At 36.8% G+C, this 13,406-nt stretch overlaps 1 long non-coding RNA gene across 5 annotated transcripts in view; it reads left to right on the top strand.

Moving 5' to 3' along the window:
- LOC126635419 (uncharacterized) overlaps nucleotides 1-13,406 on the top strand; it is a 154,123-nt gene that overhangs the window by 62,326 nt on the left and 78,391 nt on the right. For all 5 annotated transcript variants that reach the window (XR_007627706.1, XR_007627705.1, XR_007627707.1 and 2 more), the window contains one exon: nucleotides 12,698-12,780. This is a non-coding gene — a long non-coding RNA (uncharacterized LOC126635419). The remainder of the gene's footprint in view (nucleotides 1-12,697; nucleotides 12,781-13,406) is intronic.

The raw sequence follows: 13,406 nt of genomic DNA on the forward strand, positions 1-13,406 counted from the left end.
AGGAGTGGGTTTATCGGTGAGGATGAGGGCTGTGTGAGCACAAAGTGGCTGTGTGCCTGTGCAGCCCTGAAGCCAGATGGCAGCTGGTTCCTCTTCTCATAGTATGTGCTGATTTCTTAACTACTTAAATTTGCTTCGGTGAAATCTAGACCAGCTTCTGATTTATGGAAACATTTGGATCTTTTTCTGATTCCATTACTGTGATTGCCCTGCAGACCCATTAGGAGTTAAACATTCAAAATCTGAATGCTGCTGGATCCTGGTTAGATGAATCTTCGTTTTGTAATTATTTCTTTGCCCCAGTGTGTAACAATAACAAATCTTGATCTCTTTAATGGCAGCAGATTTTTGTTTATGGAAAGTTATTCACTACTTACTGTTTCTATATTCAGTCTAATTGAGATGAAAGACTTTGTATATGTAATTACATTCCCCTGAGATTATTCAGGCTAATGGTTTATAGGTAATTTAAACATTAGATTTGTAGCTTAAACAAGAAATTATTTACTGTGATTTGTGTAGTATGGCAGTCTTTGTCAGAGCTTTCCAACAAGCTGTTTTTACAAGTGCATGTGATGATTGAGATCTGAAATAGTTTTTGAAGGCTCCATGGGCCAATTAATATGCTGGTATTTTGGGCTCTATTTTGGTGAGTTTGGGTTGCTGTAGAAAGCAGGACCTGTTGCATTAACAAATACTGTGAACATAGGTTTTAGTCTTTTACATAGCTATTGGTGAAAAGTAGTTGCAAACTATAATATTTCAGCCACGAAGGTCACAGCAGAACTGTTCTTATTTGGATGACTTCAGTGAGCTGTTTCAGAGGGCCTTTGCAGAGGTGCCTTGCATTCTTCTCTACTCAGGGAGCTGTGTTTGTCAAGCAGTTTCATATGTGATGAATAGTTTTGCTGGTAGAGACTGGATAAAGTGTCATTAAAGTAATATTTGTGATGTAATAGTCTCCAAACTGTGTCTGATTTTGTCCTGTTCTTTAATTAATTTTTCTTCCCTCTGCATGTGTCAATACAGTTTGCAAAGATAAGGTTTTAAGCAAATAGAGTATTTCAAATTCTTTGCATGAATTATTTTGCTTTGCATTTTCCTTTGTCACTTTAATGCCAATCCTATTTATGGATATTGTGCTGCAATAGATACTAGTGTATTTAAATATTTTATGGGTACTCTTATTATCCTGCCATGAAATGATTAGTATTCTATATGTCTTTGAAAAAATACTTTCTATAGCATCTTCCAGTCTTTGGTGTTTCTTTGTATAAAATCTAAATTAGAAAACTGTTATAAAATTAGTGGCTGTAAGACAATATGGACTGTGATTGTACTTGGTTATATTTTTTTTTTTTTTTGGTTAATCGTGCTGAGCTTAAACTTCCTATTTCTTGGCCTAAGTAGGTGAAATAAATAAGTACATTTAAGAACTAGATCATTCTTGAAATAAAATTGCAATATATTAAGTATATTAACTTTTAATTAGTTAGTGCAGCTGTTCACCTCTCTGAGCTTCAGTCATCCGTCAGTAGTCAAAGCAAGTTTCTCTTCAGTTGTCCCTTTCTGGCCAGTGGTTGTTTTCCAAGGTGAAATAGATTGTGCTTGATAGCAGAAGTGTCATTTTATGTGTCTGTAGTATTGTCAAAAAGAATAATCATTAATCTATAATGTTGACATGATAAAATTGCAACAAAGCCTGCTGGAATAGCATAGTTGCCTAACACTTGTTGCAACAAGTGCAACAATGCACTACGACAGGTCCTGATTAAAAACTGGCTCTGATTAAAAACAGGTTCTGACTGATCAATCCCATTTCTCACTCCCTGCTGTGGACAGTCGTGGGATTTACTGAAACACCTCACATTTCTTATTTCTGATTTTTCTAGAGAGAAACTGTGCCATGAAAAAATTGGTCAGTGTAATTGTATTTACAAAAATGACTGTGAAATTTATTGGAATTGATGGATAAAGATAAAATCCTTTTCTATGCCACTTTTGCTCCTTTTGTATCACTTGCACTATGCAACTGCTTAGAAAAACAATCGATTCAGTTAATGTAATTTTTTTTCCTTAACCCAAGACCATTATCTTCCATATTAGGAAAAATAGCACATAAATGAAAAAAAATTGCTGAACATTTACCTAAGATATTGTGTTTGTAACAAAAAATGTCCCCTTTTTCATTGTTTGCACTTTTTCCTTTTTCTGTCCACTCTCTCCTGTCTACCAAAGGTTATTAATTCTATTTCCCATGTCTACACATGAATGACTGGGCTCTACTCTACTGTGAAGTGTGTTCTGCAGAGTGATGTTCAGATAACTCTGAATGATTAAATGAAATATTTTAACAACTCACAGCGTAGTAATTTATTTTGAAAAAGCAGCACACTAAATATTGTTGGATAGTTGCTGTCACTGCAATATTGTGAGAGTAAATTGATTTGTTTATTGACATCCCTTTCCTCTGTACATTCCTCTTATTTTTATGCCTTCCTCTTTTGCTGGTGTATCATGTGCACAGTCCCAGTTTAAGCTTATGCATTCATTCTGAGGGAAATTCATTGACAGGAGAGGGATTGGAATTGGAGGCTCCTGAGCCCTATCCATGACATAGCATGCTTTCTTTTAATTTCCTGAGATGTTTCAAATAGGACAGGGAACCACACAATTTTAAACCTTTGGACCCTACAGTACATTTAATATATTTTCTGTGATATTTTTATGTCTTAGGATTGCACTCTCTGAGTGATTTTACCTTGAGGTGGAAGGTTGGTACAAAGTCTGGGTTTAGAGGAGGCACGAGATGCTGTGGCTTGATGGGGAAGCTGCTTTTAGAGAGAGGGGAAATGCAGTGCAGACAGAACTGTCTGGGGAGACCCCATGGGGCCCTGAGATGGGATCCAGTAACTCTGGCATTGATCTAAATGACTAAAGCAGCACTTCTGCCCTGCATTTTAAGGGGCAATTCAGGTATCCTCCCTCTGCACATGTTCTCTCGGTAGAGCAGTTTTTTGGGCTCTCTGTGACACTGGTGTATCTCACCCCTAGATAGCTATCGAGATGCTTTCATGTACTCTGAGGTTTGAACTGATGATGGGCATTGTTGCTTGGGAAATTATGGGTTATTATTTCTATTAGGTGAGCCCCTGGTGGTCTAGGGGTAAAGGCGCCGCGCTATCACCGCGGAGACCCGGGTTCGATTCCCGGTCAGGGCCACTCCCGGGCAGGTGGGGCTCGTTAGCTCTTAAAGGCAACCCACCTACGTCCTGAGGACCTCACTGCCACCGTCCAAGCTCGCTTGGCCCCGGCAGATGAACCTTAGGATTAAAGGGTGGGCTCAGTTCCGCGCACACTGTGTCTCACCTAAAAAATCCAATGCGCAGGCTGGAAGGTGGAAAGACCTTCCCCGGATCTTCGCTCGCGAAGACTGGCCATTATTATTATTATTATTATTTCTATTAGGTTCAGTGAAGTAATTGATAACAGGTTTGCTCAAGAGACTATCTCCCTGAAAAAAACCATGCCACTGAGAAAGGAAAGAATCCTTTGTAAAAAGGATTTTTTTTACTTCTGGTCATTTTAGAAAAAAATTTTTTACTAACATTTAATGGTCTCCCAAAAATATTCTTGTGGATGAAAGCTAATATTTTTTTGCCTTGATTTTTATATAATGAAGTCAGCATACCCACTTCCTGATTAAATACCCACTATTTTTCAGACAGTGATGACAAAAAAAAAATGCTTTTTGTTTGGATTTAGGAGGAATAGGAAAAACTGTACTACTATGTGAGCATCTTGCCTAAGAGCTCCAAAGTTTGGTTATGTGTACTCCCCATATCCATTTAGTCTTAGATTTATGAAGAAATATACTATTCTGCTGAACTTCTTGCTTATGTTTAGGGATTGCACTGAGTGATAATTAAATCAATTTCTATTTATTGTCCTAGTGCCATTTTTGACAACGAAGTTGTGCTGTTGTGCTATTAAACAATCACTTTCTCCTACCCCTGCTGTTCTGCTTTACAGTCTCCGCCGTGTTCTGCCACCTCCCAGGGCAAATGTAACAGCTGCTGCACTGTTTGCTTCTTCTTGTTTAGTATGAATGTATTTAGGATTATGGATTTTGTTGCTGCCTTAATGAGGTTTAAAAAAGAAAATCAGAACATCAGCTGACTAAGAGAACAGAGGATGTTGCACCTGCGTGATTGATATTAAATTGACAGTCACCAAAAAAGAAAAAGAATTCCACTTTTCTTCAAAAAGCTTTTTCTCTCTGTTGGTAAAATGACACTTAGGAATGGTAACACTAAAAATGGCTGGAAGATTAAATAAGTAACTACTCACCCTGCATCAAAACCAAGCATAGATGGGGAAAGGAAGGCAGGTTTCTGTCAAGGCCATTGGCCTTGTTTTTATTTGATGGAACTCGTAGCTAAAATCAGATCTGTCACTGATCTCAGCACTTTACTTAAAGCTGCCTGGCTTTCTTCACCACTGTTTTCATCCTCAGAATTGTAAATCAATACCCTTTGATCTAAACATAAAAGCCTGGGAGGCTTATGTTGCAGATATCTTCCCATGTGCCTTGGTTCATTCATTGCTAAATCTAGTCTAAGGAAATCAAAAGCAATACTGAATTGACAATTAATAGCTCTCTCATCACTGCCAGAAAAGTAATTTCTCAGAAAGTTTGAAACAAACTTTGCATTGTACTGGTCTATTTTTAGTATTCCACTTAGCATATGCAAGTAGCTTTTTGAAAGCAGCCCATAGTAGCTGAACTAGAAACTTTAAATGCTTTTTCCTTTATTGAAATTTGAATTTTCTGAGGAATACTACAAAAAAAACAATAAACCAAAAGAATATGGAGTAATATGTCAAATTGCTCAAGGATTCTGAGGAACAGACATGTTTTGTCAACTGTACCAATTTTCACCATATGGAGTAAACTGTAACTAAACTAAAATACAGTTGCCTTCAGATTTTGCAAAAATCCATTCTGTAAGCTTTTCAGTGTCTTGCTAGTTCACTGCTACAGATACACTGAGCTGTGTGTCTCTTTTGGTTGCTATTTCCTAGTGATTTTCTCCAAGATGCCAGGAATCCTCAATGTCTATTAATCGGCTCTTACAAACCTGTGCTTTGTTTTAAATGATTCTATGAGGCAATAATACGGTTTCAATTCAGAATTTCCAACATATTGGAAAATTAAAATGTGTGGGAAACAGAAAATAGTTGTTTTGGTTGAATTTGAAATAAATAGCAATATTTCTGCCAGTTGGACTAACCTGAGGTGACTTCATGAAAAAGCAAAGCTTTTTGCTGTGTAACTTGTGCTGTAATCTGGTGATTAGTCATAAAATAACTCATGTCTTCAGCATTTGAGCAATAACTGCTGTTATGTCTGGGAACTCAGCTCCTTTGACAGAAGGATATCTTATTTCTGGATGTTTGCCATATAGGGCCAACTCATCCCTTACAAATGGTTTGTTTGTGACACTTTCCTAGTATTTTCAGCTGGGAAAGCTTTGATATGGCTTGCTGTAGTAACAGCTTATTCTGAACAATGTGGGTATATGGGAAAAATTTTACTCTCACAAAAATACTTCACACAAAAAGAAACCTGGCATGACTAGTGAATCCTACTGTCTACTCAGGATTTATCTCAGTATGGCTTAAAGCTGATTTTGACCTACTATGTTAGGCTTTTATTTATTAAAATAGTCCTTTTTAGGTGTTACCTAGCTTTGTGTTTGCTAGTTAAGGTAGAATTTAAGTATAACCACAGTTAGCGTTTGTGGGGCAAAACTTTTCATTGAGAAAAGTCCATGAAATTACACTGGGGAAAATAAGATTGAAATTTAATGGACAACTGTTACAAACACATTTTCTTGTGCAAGTCTTGCAACAGTCAGTGTGTGATCATCTGCTGCAAAACAGCAATTAATGAAGCTTGGTAGAAATGTGCTTTTAAAGTACTGATCTACCTGGGGGAAAAAAAGCTATTTCAGTTAATTACATCTTTGCAATTGAAATTTACTGAAAAGCATGGCAATTTAACATTCATATAGAAGTGGTTAGATTTTCTACTCTCAACAAAGGTAGGGAAATTATTTCCCATTTAAAAGTTAAAATAATCAAATATTTCTGAGATAACCTGACTTTTATATACTCTGTAATAGTAGGAGCTAAAAACAATCCAAATCATTTTGTCTGAAATTGTCACTCTGATTTTGAACTTTCAAGAGTTCAGCTTGAAGAAGAGAGTTCTAAAAGCTCCTAATAAAGATTTTTCTAGTTTTTATTTTATTAACTTCTAAATCTATATAAAATAAACTCAAAGTGAATTTTAGATATTTCTTGGTTTTTATCTTGACAACCAGTGATTGGGACCTTGAAACACCCATATTGAGAAAATCTTGGTCTAAAACTCAACAGGCGTTCCTTGTCCTTGAAGGAAAGAATGTGTGTTTTCCTGCCAAGAAATGTGTAATGAACCATCACCACTCTTTATTTTTCTGGGATTTTTTTTGTTGTAATTTTTGTAAGAAAAATGCTCTGAGAAACACAAGGAGAAAAAAACCCCAACAGAAATAAATACTCTCTATTTGCACATTGTATGTGGATTTCACAGTACTTTGTTACAATGAAAAACCTCTACCTTGGTTCTTCCCATTTCCAAAGGAATGCTGACATTCTCTTTGATTTTAATCTCAGCAGCGACGTGAACACTGCATGTTTCTGGCAATTGTGTTCTTTCTGTGACAGGTCTGTGGATTAAACTACCCAATTAAGCAGGGAGGTGGGTTTAGCTGACTTATTTCTTTACATGAACACAATTTAAAAATACAGAGGTTTTCAAAATGTCGTTTCCTGATTAGTGCCCTGTTATATTAACATCACTGTGGTGTGTACTTGCTATATCTACTGAATACAAGTATATTAGGAGTCAATAAATGGCAACTGTTTTATAGCAACAAAGAAAAACAAATACCTTAAGGCAGACCCTTGGTTTCTATAGGGCATGTTCTCGTCTTTCAAACTCTTTATAAAACTGGAGTAAGGATTTTAATAAGAGCTTCAGATGAGGAGGGCATAATGAACAATAATTCAGTGTGCACCCAGAAAAGAATATCTCAGCAAGGAAGAGTCAAAGGGAACTTCTAAGAGCAGCTGTTATCTTTTTCATGTGTGAAACGCATGAACAATTCATTTTCCTAGGTGTGTTATGTTTACAGAATATTGTGCTGAACTTACGTGGGTAATGACAATACAGCCTAACCTTGATGCCAAGATATATGAGATTCTAATGCAAATTCCTATTAAATAGATATGAGGCATAGATACAGGACAGGAGCTGCTATTTCTCTCAGGTATTTGTAACTGAAGTTGCTATGTCATCATTTTGCTACTATTGTTGTATAGAATTTGGTATCCTGAGTCATTTTCAATGTCAAGGATGCTGAATTTCTTTAAATAGATGGCAGTGAACACCTGAGGTAATGCTCCAGAAGATGATCACTATTCACTGCTGGAAGAGGAGAGTCTGGAGAACATTTTGAACAGTTTTGATTTATAGTGAAATTTGCAATCTGTCTTCTGAATTGGCATCATTCTAGAGTAAGAGTGATGCTTTGATGTCTCATGTTATCATCATGCAGTGTGGGCAAACTGTGTATACTGATAAGAGAGAGATACATAGAGGGAACCTGTGCAGTTTCTAAAATTCTCAAATATTCTGCACTGAAACATCTCATTACTTCTCTGCTTAATAACAGTCACTTTTGCCTTGCTGCTCACTTCACTTCCAATATTGATGTCCATGAAAGAAGAAAGTATCTAATATAGAACTGTGGGATAAAAGTGCAAAAATTCTCAAATGTTTTGGTTCTCCTTTATCAGTCTGAAATAACAAGCAATAGAAGAGGAGGGAATTTAAAAGCTTTGCTAGTTCTCCTTTTGGTACACTAACCCAGGGACTTCACATTAATTTCAAGTGAGAGTTTTATCACCTTTTCCTACCAACTGGGCATCTAATCAGAACTAAGAGCTAGGAGAACCTGTGAGGTTTTGAGTTGCTTTAGGTGTTGCTGCCCCAGTCTGAGGTGCCTGTCCCAAGCAGACTGTGTCATTGCCCAGAGGTTGTTCTCACTGGCTCTAATGGGAGCCTTCAGAGCTGGGGAGGACGTGCTGCCTGATTGCTGCCTCCCCCAAAATAATTCTCATGGTTTTACCATTCTACCATGTGGAGTTAGAAGTCTTCAGGTTATGAAATCTGTTCTTGATGGCTGAAGATGATACTCAGGTATGAACATACACTGGAGAAGAAGTCCTATGATCCCAGCTGTAAAGTAAGACATGCTTGTTGGTGGTAACTTGGAAATCATGGAATTTCCCAGGGATCTTATCCTATGGAAAGGAGCAATTGTACATTCCTGACATATTAAAACCAAAAGTAATTGCTTGGGATTGTTCTGGAGAGGTAGAGGGAGAGATTAATGGTTAAATATGTTTGGATGCTTTTTCCATCTTGGATACTATGAAGATGGTCCTTTGTGTGCTTTAGTAGGTGGTAGACGAATTTGATAGAGGTTTTGTCAAATTTCTTTTATTTTGTTGTGGGTTTTTTTGTTTGTTTGTTAATTTGTCATTTTTCCTGTTTCTAGCTTTTGAATTTTATTAAAAGCAAGGGAAAAAATAAATTGCTATATATTTTCTTCCTGAAGAATTAAGAAGGTGGCTTTTAAACTTTTTTGGCTTGCATAAATCAAGTTAAACAGCAATGGATGGTTGCCTAATAGCTAGCCTGCAGTTTTCTGGTGAACACAGTTCACATGGTAGCTTTTCAAGCTGTGAGATCCAGTATATAATCAATATGGATATCTACACACAAATGCATGATGTATTCATATAAGCTGGGTTAAAAGAGGGTAATTTTAAACTGTGCAGAAATACTTTAATAAGACTGATTTTTTTCCAGTTCTTTGTATGAGTGTAGCCATCCTATCTGAGATGGAAAAATCTAAAAGTCTCACAGACTTTCAGAGGCCACCCCTCTTCTCTGGCTTCCCCCCAGGATTTACTTTCCTTGGAATGTACTGTAGTCTATCCATGACAAGCAGGAGTAGCTCACTCTGCATCTTCCCAGCAATGACAGCACCCCTGACTGCTTCAAACCTCAGTCTGACATCTCCTAAACCCAGTTTTGTCTTCTCTTGAATGAAGGTCCCAAGTCTTTGTTCAGACGGTCTTCTGATATCTGAAGATGCTTTCATTTTCCCCTAGGTGAAGGGGGACTCCCAGGATGACTCTTCCTGTTGTCAGAGAAACCTTATTATTATTTGTATTATCTCAGATCAGTTTGGAGAAATTACTGTCTGTCAGATACAGAGATATAACGGGTGTCTGATATTTATACATTTGGATTAATTCTAGGAAACAATGACACTAAGCTGCATAAGTTCGAAAAGGAGCTATAATCCTGCTTACAACACAGAAATCTAGTGCTGTTGGTGATGTTCTGGCAGTGAGGATGAGAGTGGGAATTAGTAGAGCTGAAATGTTCAATGAGGTAAATAGAGCAATGCAAATCTCAAGGGCTTCTGAAACACAGAATATGCAAGCACGGTTCTGAAAATGCACATTGCTGCTTCCTCTCACACCATCCATCTTACCTCTCTTCAGCTTCTAAAAATCAATTTGATGTGGCTGCCTCTAGTTTGAAATTAGCACGATTTAATCTGTGATAGAGGAAAAACCTTTCTCCATGGAAAGGGCCCTCATGGGAAATTTAATGATAGCATATTCCCCAAGGAAAGCTGCCACCTTAGACTGTGTCCCTGTAGGAGGGAAATTGAACAACTGCAATATTCCATTTATAAAATGTGTGTGTGCATGTGTATGGTGACATGACACAGTGCTTTGTGGCAGCTTATTTTAATCTGGGTTCTTCACATGACAGATGAAATGATTTCTGTAATTATTCTTAGATATAAGACCCAAAGTCAGTTCTGTTAATACTTGGACTGTTTGGCATAAAATACATTTAGGTATCTCATTTAAACATCCCTCTGGAAAAAAAGCTCTGGAAATCAGAAGTGATTGAATGGATGAGCTGTAACTGTATTGCTTCTAGGCCCAGTAAAAAGGCAAGTGTATCAGGCTGATTTTCATTTCAAATGTTTCATTTGCAGCGAAGTTTCATCCCAAGGCTTACATAACCAGACTTGCTTTCCTTGTAGATGAATTAGCTCTTGTTTTACTTCTAAGTTAAATTAAGATCATTGCCATTTTATGTTAAGGAGTAGGAAAAAAATGTAATATATCCTCGCTTTAGAACAAAATTATATGTTAACCATAACCACTGATAAAATACTTGTTATTACAAGTCTTTATCACTGCTTATGGTTAGAATTAGGTGAATTATATAATTTGACATAAACCTGAGGAAATTATTGTACATGTATCTATGCCTTATTTTAAAATATTTGATAGGGTAATAATTTGATGTGAACATAGAGTATTTCAAAAATACATAATATGACTAGTAAATTTAGGAAGAAAAATATATGTAGTTTCCTAAAGCCTGAAGAGGCTTTGTTGCATCTGTATTTGTTGTGTAGCAATAATACAGATTTTATTATTAATTTAGAAAAAACACTGCTTAACTTTGGTGAAATTGTTTCGCTCTTTCTGAACGGTCAGTGTGACTTTTGTCGTATGGTTTTAGGTTTCCAGCTGGGCTGGTTTCCTTTCACTGCAAGATTGAAGTCAGTCAGTGTGTTTCCAAGATTACTGAATGGTTGAACCCATCTCAATGGTAGGGTCTGCAGAACAACAGTTTTGCAACTTGTGTGCTTAAGAGAGAGGGAATATGTCCAGAAAAATTCACTTAAGTCATCTATCAAAGGTGCCAGCGAAGCTGGTGGCTTTATTTCTCAGGAAAGCAGAGAGAGATGGAAGGGCATGAGGGGATATTTTATTGATTGCTTTCTGGAAAAATTATTCTATGAGCTACTTTTGAAAAGAATGTAATTTGCCTGAGGTGTAGCAGGAATAGTCTGAAAAGCACTGGGAGAAATACTTCCCTGATTTATTTGGGTATAAAATGATGCTGTTCTCTCAGAGCCAGAACTTGTATCAGGAGCACTGCAAGTATCAGGAATGTGACTTCATGTGTTTGATAATGATACAGGTAACTTTTGAACCATCTATTGGAGGGAAACTGGAAGAGAGATTTTCTCAATGAACTCATGTTCATATAATAGCAAAGAAGTTATTGTTTTTGCACTGGCCTGTCTTTGCTTAGGCATACCTTGTACTGGCTTGCTGGAGGGGTGGGCAACATGCGTGTTCTTGAGACAAAAGGAGCACAGAGGCTTGGAGTTAGCATGGGTGTTGCAGAAATCTGGACCCTTCAGAAACACTGGATGGGTTTCATTATGATTGTCTTCATGAGAGTCTAATAAAAATGCCAAGCTTTGGTAGGTTTATTTGTCTGATATACACTATGTCATACTCCTGACTCTTGTGTTATCTGCCCATCTGAACACTTGAAAACATCTTGAACCTGATCAATCACTATCAGTTGATGAATTGTCAGTGGAGCCAAACAGATCTATAATGCAGAAGAGAACTAGGCCTTTAAGTTATTTGACCTTTTGTCTCTGTGTAAATGTATTTATAAGTCTGTTCTGTGTGGTAAATGCTGACTTCATAACTGTTAAAATACAAAATATTGTGTCATCAGTAGAAGACTTTAGGAGAGGTCATAAAGGTATTTTATTCTGTTTAGCTAATTTAGGCTAAAATTTTACACAGGCAAATAATTAATTGTGGGATGTAATGCCCTGACTGACTTACAAGACTGCTTTCTTTCCCATTTCTGTGATGAAATCCTTGAAAATCCACTAGTGCATGTTATAATACTTTTAACCTGTACTGTGATGTTGACTGTTTTAAGATCTGAAGCCAAAAGCATTATTCTACTTAAACTTGAAACTGGTATTTGAACAGCTCTATCAGTTTTTCTACATGAGATTCTTTGGCTATCTCTGTCAATCTGTGATTCAGATATGGGCTCATCTCCCACAAGTGAAAGCAACTTAAAATAAAATAAAAATTTAAAATCTCAGTTTACAAATTATTATATTATATATATGTTATATATAGAGATATATTTTCTATTTTTCACTATTATAAAAATCTGATAAATGAATTCAACTTGATAATTAAAATGTATATAAATGTTTGTGGAAGACTAATCTTATATATTTAAGAAAATAAAAACAATTTTTTAAAAAATAAAACACAAAAATAACTATATGTTCCTGCATGTGACAGGTGCAAGGTCTAACATCTGAGGAAATTGGATGTCACTCTGAGTTACTGTCAATCCTCATTGCTCACTATCACACCACAAAAGAACATGGTTAAGTTTTCCAAGTTACAGAGTCTTACTGTACAGTGATACACTGACTAAATTTCACACTGGCATTAATGTAAAATATTTGTAAAAGAATGTTGTTGCTGGAAAATCCTGCTTTAGTAGTCAAAGTGATGGAGTCAGGCTCAGAATTCAATTTTGATTCACTGTGTTGTTTCTTAAAGTACTTGCAGACTGTGTTCGTATTTTTGTGTGCAAAATTCATGAATATGTTTACAAAAGGTGAATTGTTTTATCTTCCTCCAGACCAAGAAGAGAGCCATATAATTTGAAGTTCACAAAGATAGAGATCAACAAGCCAGCAGAATTATAGATGAAGCTGTTCTGTGGTGAGTAAACTGAGACTTTCATACACTGAGCTTCTTGTGTGAAGATTCTGTGGCACACTCCTCAGATAAGCAGAAATTACAAAGTAGCATTGCTTGAAACCTCAAAGAATTACTCTTACAAAAATAGTATTACAAATGAAATAGTTTTTAGTGTTTCGCTACTTCAGCTAAAATATTCCATTCCAGTGTGGACCTTAATTTTTTTTTTGTTTGATCAACATTCTCACATTTTGGTGTCACTTTGTGACATCTAATGCTCTATGTTGTAGTTGTTTCACCAGACAATATCTTGAAGCACTTTTGATTGCTAAGAAACCTCCTACTCCTTGCCAAGCCAGTATCTGGATATCCCATTGCTGCTCTGGGTGCAGTTATGTACTGTTGAGTGGCACCTTAGGCATTGACTGTGTAGGGACCTGACTGGCTTCATCTGTTCTGGTCACATTTGGCAAAGGTATAAAGCCCATTCTTGCCAAAATCAGATCAGTTCTCACTGGAGACTGTAACTGGCTGGCAGTGAGGGTGCTCCTTGGTGCAGCCCCGGGCCAAACAGCTGAGAGAGAAACGCTGCTGCCAGAGCAGGATCCTTCCCACAGGGCTCAGCTCTTGGCGACAGCTGAACCGAA

The sequence above is a fragment of the Myiozetetes cayanensis genome, unplaced genomic scaffold, assembly GCF_022539395.1.
Source record: "Myiozetetes cayanensis isolate MyiCay16 unplaced genomic scaffold, myiCay2020 scf12, whole genome shotgun sequence".
NCBI lineage: Eukaryota > Metazoa > Chordata > Aves > Passeriformes > Tyrannidae > Myiozetetes > Myiozetetes cayanensis.